The sequence below is a fragment of the Chiloscyllium punctatum genome, chromosome 13 (assembly GCF_047496795.1).
Source record: "Chiloscyllium punctatum isolate Juve2018m chromosome 13, sChiPun1.3, whole genome shotgun sequence".
In the NCBI taxonomy this organism is placed as follows: Eukaryota; Metazoa; Chordata; class Chondrichthyes; order Orectolobiformes; family Hemiscylliidae; genus Chiloscyllium; species Chiloscyllium punctatum.
This window is the reverse complement of record NC_092751.1, coordinates 27,625,157-27,634,579: the sequence shown is the minus strand read 5'-3', so window position 1 is coordinate 27,634,579 and position 9,423 is coordinate 27,625,157. Positions and strand designations below refer to the sequence as shown.

The 9,423-nt window shown below is 47.5% G+C and overlaps 1 long non-coding RNA gene across 3 annotated transcripts in view; it reads left to right on the top strand.

Moving 5' to 3' along the window:
- LOC140484489 (uncharacterized) overlaps window positions 1–9,423 on the top strand; it is a 110,733-nt gene that overhangs the window by 15,753 nt on the left and 85,557 nt on the right. For all 3 annotated transcript variants that reach the window (XR_011962189.1, XR_011962187.1, XR_011962188.1), the window contains exon 3: window positions 8,562–8,698. This is a non-coding gene — a long non-coding RNA (uncharacterized lncRNA). The remainder of the gene's footprint in view (window positions 1–8,561; window positions 8,699–9,423) is intronic.

The following is a 9,423-nucleotide window of genomic DNA, read 5'->3' as shown; positions in this document are numbered from 1 at the left end:
CTTTTTGTGCATATTTCCTCCCCCTCGCCGTGTGTGTGCTTGTCCCTCTTTCCGTGTGTGTGTGTGTGTCCCTCACTCACTGTGTGTGTTAGTGTATGACCCTCCATCGCTGTGTGTGTGTGTCCCTCACTTGCTCTGTGTGTGTGCATGTCCTTCCCTCGCTCGCTGTGTGTGTGTGTGTGTGTATACGTTTCACTCCCTCGCTGTTTGTATGTCCCTCGCTCGCTGTGTGTATCCCTCCCTCGCTCTGTGTGTGTGTGTGTGTGTGTGTGTGTGTGTGTGTGTGTGTGTGTGTGTGTGTGTGTGTGTTTCACTCCCTCGCTGTTTGTGTGTCCCTCGCTCGCTGTGTGTGCGTGTCCCATTCTTGCCGTGTCTGTGTGTGTCCCCTCACGCTGTGTGTGTGCGTGCCCCCTCTCAATTTCTAAGCACATGCCCTCCCCCTCGACATTGTGTGTGTGTTTGTGTGTGTGTGTGTCCCTTCCTTCGCTGTATGTGTGTCCCTCCCTCACTCTGTGTGTGTGCGTGTCCCTCCCTAGGTTGTGTGTCTGCGGGTAACCCCCTCATTGTGTGTGTTTGTATGTCCCTCCCTCGCTGTGTGAGCACGTGTCCCTCCCTTGTTCTGTGTGTGTGTGTGTATGTGTGCGTGCCCCTCCCTCGCTTTGCGTGTGTGTGTCCGTCCCTTGTATGTGTGAGTGCGTGACCACCTTGCTGTGTGCGTGTATCCCACTCTTGCCATGTCTGTGTGTGTCCCCTCTCGCTGTGTGTGCGTGCCCCCTCTCAATTTCTGTACACATGCCCTCCCCCTCGACATGTGTGTGCTTGTCCCTCCTTCGTGGTGTGTGCGTGTCCCTCCCTTGCAGTGTATGTGCGTGTCCCTCCCTCACTGTGTCTGCGTGTCTCTTCCTCGTTGTGTGTGCGTATCCCTTTCTTGCTGTTTGTGTGTGTGTCTGTGTTTGTGTGTCTTCGCTGCGTGTCTGCGTGTGTCCCTCCCTCGCTGTGTGCATGTGTCCCTTCTCCTGTGTGTGTGCATGTCCCTCCCTCGCTGTGTGTGTGCATGTCCTTCCCCTCACTGTGTGCGTGTCCTTCCCTCGCTGTGTCTGTGTGTGTGCGTATGCATGTCCCCCTTCGCTGCGTGTGTGCGTGTCCCACCCTCGCTGCGCGTGTGTGTCTGCGGGTATCCCCCTCACTGTGTATGTCCATCCCTCGCTGTGTGTCTGTGGGTATCTTCCTCACTGTGCGTTTGTGCATGTCCTTCCCTCGCTGTGTGTCTGCGGGTATCTTCCTCACTGTGTGTGTTTGCGTGTCGCTCCCTTGCTGTGAGTGTGTGTGTGTGTGTGTGTCCAAAATTTGCACCATCAGTGAATTGGCCATCATAAATTGACTGTGGTATTCAGGAATGTGTGGTTTAAGTAAGTTCACCACGAGAAATGCAGGGTTTAATGTATCGGTAGAGGGGTGGGTCTGGGTAGGATGCTCTTCAGAGTTTTGGAATGCACTGGTTGGGCCGAATGGCCTGGTTGCACACGATGGCGATTCTATTCAGGTTATTGCCCAGCCCTGTCAACCATCCCCATCTCTTACACCTGGCATTATACTCAATATTCTCCTTAACACTGCAATCTCCTCCAGACTCTAAAACACTCCTTGTCTATGTAACCTTCTGCAGTCCTTACAAAGATCGATATGTCTGTCACCTCTTCCTGCTTTTAGAACCCTCCCGATAACTATTACCATTTGGTACCGCACTCCCAATCATTGTTCCCTCTTGAAACTCCCATAAACATTTGTATCTCTGAAAACTCATCTGGACTGTCTCAACTTCCCTTTGACAGTTACGTGCTGAGACCTGCTCTATTTCAGTGAAGTAATTAAGTCTTGGCAGCACTCACTGTTATAATCTCCCTCCAGTCTTACAGCACTGAGGATCTGTAGAAGGTCTTTTCAACCCGACAGCCATCTCTGTGTCTGTAATCTCCTCCACTCCCCATAATACATTCTCTCTGAGCTCCTCTGTAGTCCACTAAACACTCCCTGACACTGTCTGTATCAGTGTAACCTTCTGCAAAAACACAACCTTCCCTATCTGTGTAAATCCCTACACCAGTCCCTATCCCTCTCAGCTCCGTCTAACAATACAACCCTCCATGTCTGTGTATTCACCTTCGGTCCCTACTCACCTCCCCATCTGTGTAACTTTCTCCAGGCATTTTTGCTTCATTCTCTTCAACTGTCCCTGTCGGTGTAACCTCTTCCAGATGCGAAAACTCTCCTCTTTTTGACTTACTCAGACCACACAACCCTCACTATCTATAACCTACTCCTGTCTGAGAAACCTACCTCTGCAAACTGCTCCAACTCTTGCACTTTCCATAAGCTCCTGCAGCTCTTACATCCCTCCCTATCTACCAAATCTCTTCCAGTCCCTAAAACACCAACAGTCTGTGGAGACCCGACCACCATCCCTATCAGCGTAATCCTCTCAGGTCTCTGCAGTAATCCTGATCTGTCGAACTCACTCCATGCCTGTTCCTCTCCCAATCCAGTCCCTACAAAACCCACTATCTATTTAACACCCTCCTGTCACTATCACCCCCATGTCAATGTAAGCTCCTCCTGTGTTTCCACCATCTACCCATCTCCATAACCTTGTCCAGCTCTTACACCACTATCTGTTTAAACGTCACCCTCCTCTACAACTTCCTCCTGTTTGTGCTATGCTCCCTTATCTGTGAAACTGTTTCTGACCAAAATTGTTATCCCAGTCTCTGAAAAGAAATCCAGATTCCACAGCCTCCATAACCCCCAGAACCTAAGCCTTCCTATGTCTATAAACATCTTCAGTCACGACTACCCTGCATATCTCTGTTTGTTCTTCCAGTCGATACAAACATCTTTATCTCTGTAATCTGCTCAGCTCCCAAAAACACTCCCTGTATGTGATCCAGCCCTGGCCTACAAACATTTTTATCCTTGTAAACTTCTCCATCCCTCCCAACATTCCCAACTCCATGAACCCCTGCCAGCCCTACAGCTCTCCATATTTCTGTAACCTCCTGTGGGTCTATGGTCCTCCCTCCCTGTGAAACCACCTCCAGTTCCCATATCCCTCCCAGTCTGGGTCCTCTGCTCCAGATCAGACCATTGCTGTCTCTGTAAACACCTCCACTCCTGACAACTCTTCCCATTTGTGTAACCTCGTTCAGACACCAGACTCTCCAGCTTCCTGAATCCTCTTCCTGCATTGCAACCAAAACACATGTTTCTGTAATATCCACCAGTGCTTACACCTTCCCCAACTCAGTAACCACTTGCAGCCCTGACAAAGCAACTCAGCTATGAAACCTCTCATTTCCCTACAATCCTCCCTCCCTCCCTCCCTCCCTCACTCCTCAAATGCCTTCATCACCATGAGACCTCACAATTACTGAAGCCTCCTTTTGGCACTGCAAACCTCCTAATATCTGCAAAATCCTCCTGTCCTGATATTCCTCTCTATCTCTGTAACCCCCACCACCCTCCAGTGCCCTTCTGGGGAACATGGCAGAGGAGGGAAGATTTGTAAAGTCTGAGCCATGTTACGGAGGTAGACTTCTGGGAATTACAGATTTGGTCGAATGTCTGTGGTGTGCAGATTATTGGAGAGGACTCTAAAGACAGGATTTATGACTACTTGGAAAACCATAGTTAAATTAGCCAGTCAGTATGGGTTTGTGAGGGGTCAGGTCATGCCTCACAAACCTTATTGAATTCTTTGAGAATATGGCAGAATATGTTGATGGCTCATTCAGAAAAGAAGGAAAATTGGGATACAGGGAAATCTCTCTATCTGGATACAGGATTGGATGGCCTAGAGAAGACAGAGGGTGGCAGCAGATGGACAGTATTGAGCCTGGAGCTCAGTGACCAGTGGGGTTCTGTAACAATCAGCTCTGGGACTCTGCTCTCTGTGATTTTTGTAAATGACTTTGATGTGGATGTTGGAGAGTGGGTTAGTAATTTTGCCAATAACATGAAGTTTGGCGGAGTGGTGGGGAATGTGGAGGGCTGTTGAAGGTTGCAATGGGACATTGACAGGACGCAGAGCTTGGCTGGAAGTGGCAGATGGAGTTCAATCTGGAAAAGTGTGAAGTGATTCATTCTGGAAGGTCGAATTTGAATCCAGAATACAGGGTGAAAGGCAGAATACTTGGCAGTGTGGAGGAACAGAGATCATGGGGTCGGTGTTCATAGATCCCTCAAAATCGCCACGCACGTTGGTAGGGTTGTTAAAAAGGCATATGTTGTGTTTGCTCCCCTTAGGGGGATTGACTGTAAGAGCCGTGAGGTTTTACTGCATCTTTATAGCATCCTGGTGAGACCACACTTGGAATATTGTGTTCAGTTCTGGTCCCGTGTTTACAGGAAGGCTGTGCACGTTTTAGAGAGGGTACACAGGAGATTTACCAAGATGCTGCCTATAATGGAGGGCAGTTCTTACGAAGAAAGGTTGAGGGAGCTAAGGCTTTTTTCATTGGAGAAGGGGGCGGGGCGACTTTGTGGAGGTGAACAAGATGATAAGAGGTACAGAGTGAGTGAATAGTCAGAGACGTTTCCTCCTCTGGCATAAATGGTTATTACAAGGCGGCATAACTTTAAGGTGAATGGAGGATGGATAAGAGGATAGAGAATGGTAGGTGGTTGGAATGCACTGCCAATGGTGGCAGTAAAATTAGACACATTCGGGACATTTAATAGACTCTTGGACAGACACATGGATAATAGTAAAACGAAGGGTATGAAGTGTACTTTGATCTTACAGTTGGATAAAAGGTTGGCATGAAATCATGGCCGAAGGGTCTTGGGAGAACTGTTCTGCGTTCTGTGTTGTGTCTGGTCAACTGGGTAATAAGCTCAGATCATTGCAAAAAGGATATGGCATTCAAGAGGAGCTAGTGAACTGGACACAAAATTTGCTTGATAGTTGTAGACACAGGGTGTTGGGAGACATGTTGTTTTTCTGACAGGAGGCATGTGACCAGCGGTGGAGTGGGTCCACTGTTGTTTGTCATTTGGATAAATGTTTTGGATGGGAATATTGGTTTCCTGGTAAGTAATTGTTTTGGGTGACACTGAAATTGGTGGGAAAGTGGACAGTGAAGAAGGTTATCTGTTATACAACAGGATGGACAGTACTGCTGGGATAGTGGGCTGAAGAATAGCAGATGCAGTTTAATTCGATAAAGGTGAGGTGCTCCATTTTGGTGAAACAAACCAGGCTGGGACCTGTTCAGTTAATGTTCGGGCCCTGTGTAGGGTTTTCAGTCAGTGACCCAGGTACACAGTTCTTTGAAAGTGGTGTCCCAGGTAGACAGGCTGGTGAAGCAGGCATTTGGGATGGTTACCTTCATTGGGGAGAGCATTAAGAGTAAGAGTTGGGATGTCATGTTGTATCTGTAAAAGACATTGCTGGGGCCGCCATTAAAACATTGTTGATCAGGAGGAAGAACTCATCTAGTTCACTAACCTCCTTTAGGGAAGGACATCAAATATTCTAACCTGGTCTGGCCGACATGTGACTCCAGACCCACAGCAATATGGCTGACTCTAAGCCACCCTCTGGGTAATTAGCAGAGGGGTCAAAGAACGTTCTTTCATGCAGTGACACCCACATCCCATGAATGAATATATAAAAATACCTATGTCCCTCCGTACTTCTGCAAACCCCTCCAGCTGCAGCAATCCGTCCTGGCTTTGTAACACCCTGACCTCTCTCTGTAACACTCTTGCCACCTCCAGCACCTTCACCTCTCCCTGTTCCTATCGTGTCAATGAACCCTGACCGTGGCTCCCCTTCCCACAGCCCCCCTCCTGCGAGCAGACCCATTGTAATCCATTAACATTTACTCCTAAAACACTCTCTCACTTCAGGATTTTAAGTACGTTTTGGTGATCTTCTCAGCCTCATAATCTAGTATGATCCCTTTTGTCCTGAGTGAGGGATCAGTGGGAATTTCTTGCTGTGGTTTTTACTGTTTTAATCGAATGTCCTTTTGTTGAGTATTTTGCATTGTCCTTTCAAATGTTTTCCACTGTCCATTTACAGACACATATTTCAAAGGTAAAAACCAAATCATCCACCGACATTTCCGCCACCTCCAAAAAGACCCCACCACCAGGGATATATTTCCCTCCCCACCCCTTTCCGCCTTCCGCAAAGACCGTTCCCTCCGTGACTACCTGGTCAGGTCCACACACCCCTACGACCCACCCTCCCATTCTGGCACTTTCCCCTGCCACTCCAGGAACTGTAAAACCTGTGCCCACACCTCCTCCCTCACCTCTATCCAAAGCCCTAAAGGAGCCTTCCACATCCATCAAAGTTTCACCTGCACATCCACCAATATCATTTATTGTATCCGTTGCTCCCGATGTGGTCTCCTCTACATTGGGGAGACTGGGCGCCTCCTAGCAGAGCGCTTTAGGGAACATCTCCGAGACACCCGCACCAATCAACCAAACCGCCCCGTGGCCCAACATTTCAACTCCCCCTCCCACTCTGCCGAGGACATGGAGGTTCTGGGCCTCCTTCACCACCGCTCCCTCACCACCAGACGCCTGGAGGAAGAACGCCTCATCTTCCGCCTCGGAACACTTCAACCCCAGGGCATCAATGTGCACTTCAACAGCTTCCTCATTTCCCCTTCCCCCACCTCATCCTAGTTTCAAACTTCCAGCTCAGTTACTGTCTCCTTGACTTGTCCGACCTGCCTATCTTCTTTTCCACCTATCCACTCCACCCTCTTCTCTTTGACCTATCACCTTCATCTCCTCCCCCACTCACCCATTGTACTCTATGCTACTCTCTCCCCACCACCACCCTCCTCTAGCTTATCTCTCCACGCTGCAGGCTCCCTGCCTTTATTCCTGATGAAGGGCTTTTGCCCGAAACGTTGATTTCGCTGCTCGTTGGATGCTGCCTGAACTGCTGTGCTCTTCCAGCACCACTAATCCAGACACATATTTCAGTCTGTTTAGCCTGTTTACCTTGGTCAGTTCTCCTCTCAACTTCATGTCATTGGCTATTTTTGTTTCTAGTTGTAGCTTGTTTTTTCTGTGATTCACTTTAAAACTTTGTTTATTTAAACTGCACTTTATCACAATTTCCCGAAGGATCTCTGCAGGTGACATTACTCATTCACTAAGTTTCATTACACGGTCGCTCTGCGATAGTTATGTCCCTGAACAGTTGCACAATGTGTTTTTCAAAGAAACACTGAAAAAAAAACCGAACTCCTTTTCCAATATCAATGTTGACCGTGTGATTGTCCCAGATTATACAAATATTGAAGTTTTACAAAATTATCACAATACCTTTGCATTAAACAGGAATTGGAATTTTTTAACAGTGACGAGCCATTAAATGCTGTTCGGTGGCTAAAACTGTTCTGCTGCTTCTGTCCTTGGCAAGTAGTAGCCAGAATTTACATTCAGACTGACTCTACTTCATGATCTGAGGCTAATTGATTTCTCTGTAATGCCTTTGTTATCCATTATTGTTAGCGTTGCCCATTTTGCCTGAGTTTGCACAAGATTACGAACCACTGAATATTTTTGTTCACCCTGTATCCATGTCTCCCTGGTGTCTAAATCTTTTTTATCTCTGTGTCACAAATCCATCGACGTTATTGCAGCAACGTTGTCCGTTCAAAACAAAAACATAATATACTCTCTTCCACAATTTTCTGTCACAAATCTATTTGCTGATGTACAATTTTAGTTAAACTCTGTCCCATCCTGTTCCTTTCTGCTAGTGTTCAGCCACATTCCCAGGCTATTCCATTGCTTCACCTTTTCCCTTTGGATTTGGAAAGCTCCTTTCAACTGCATCCTCTCTGTCAGTTTAATGCCCTGTCCATAAACCTACCGACATGATTGGCCAGGACACTGGTCCCTGCACAGTTCCGGGGGACCATCCTAATAGTTTTTATAAATCAGGTATGGGATGTGGGTGTCTCTGGCTGACCAGCCTTTCTTGCCCAGCCCTAGCTGCCCTTGAACTGAGTAGCTTGCTCGGCCATTTCAGAGGGTCATTGAGAGGCAAACACTTTGCTGTGGGGATGTCGTGCAGACCACGTGAAGATGAGAAGATGTCCTTCTCTAAAGGACAAGTGTTTGGATTTGTTGTACATCAGTAATGGTTTCATACTTATTTGTGGATTGTTAATTATTATTTTTAAAATTATTGATTTCAAATGTCACCTTTTCTGATGGTGAGCATCAATCCTGCCTCCCCTGAACATTAGCTGAGGTTTTGGATACATTCTCTCGCAATAATACCACTAGGCCATTACTTCACCTGCTCACTGGTTGCTCATCCCTGAGCACTGATACCAGGGCATCATGAAGCTAAACCCATTCTTCCGACACAATTGTGTGATCCTGACATCTTACAGCAACCTGGAACTATTACTTAATATCGCTCCATTTTCCAGATCTCTGTGGAACTCAGTGCCATTCTCCATGTGTAATCCTCACTGCATCTGTTTAATTTCCCATTCTGTCTATTTCTCTGTCTCCTGTAGGTACTCAGGAAGGTCCTGACTCCATAGCCTTCCCAGCTGCTGGGTGGATCGTCCATCACCTCATTGAATGCAGATGGTCTGCCAGAGAGAGACAAAGGGAAAGGAGATCTGGAGCCTTCAATAAATCCTCTAGTGAGGTAAGGTCACCCACAGTGCACAGAGCAAAGGACAATGAGAGGGCTCCAAACATCTGTGAACACAACATGACATAGATACAGTGCTGGAGGGGAGCACAGTACACACACACACCCCAGGCTCAATCCCCACCCCAATGTAAGTTCTGTTATATTAAAACTCACTCCTCTACAACAGTGTATCTTTGGCATGTCTTGTGGTCCAGTGTATTCAATAATTTTTAATTCCTATAACAGATCCTATCGCTGTAACCTCCCCCCTTCCCGATAGTCCCTCCACATATTTGAAATGTACTGCATTCCTGATTACCATCCCTATCGCTGTAATCTGCTTCAGTGTCTACAACATACCTTATCTCGGTAGTCTCCTCCTCCAATAAGGTAAAAACATGGACTGCGGATGCTGAAAACCAGAGTCTAGATTAGATTGGTGCTGGAAAAGCACGGCAGGTCAGGCAGCATCCGAGGAGCAGGAAATCGACGTTTCAGGCAAAAGCCCTTCATCAGGAACAGAGGCCGGGACCCTGCAGAGTAGGGAGATAAATGAGAGGGGGTTTGGGATGGGGAGAATGTAGCATAGAGTACAATGGGTGAATGGGTTGGGGAAGAAGGTGATAGGTCAGAGTGGAGGATGGGAGAAGGTAGCAATGAGTACATTGGGTGAATGGGGGTGGGGATGGGGTGATAGGTCAGAGAGGAGGGTGGAGTGGATAGGTGGGAAGGGAGAT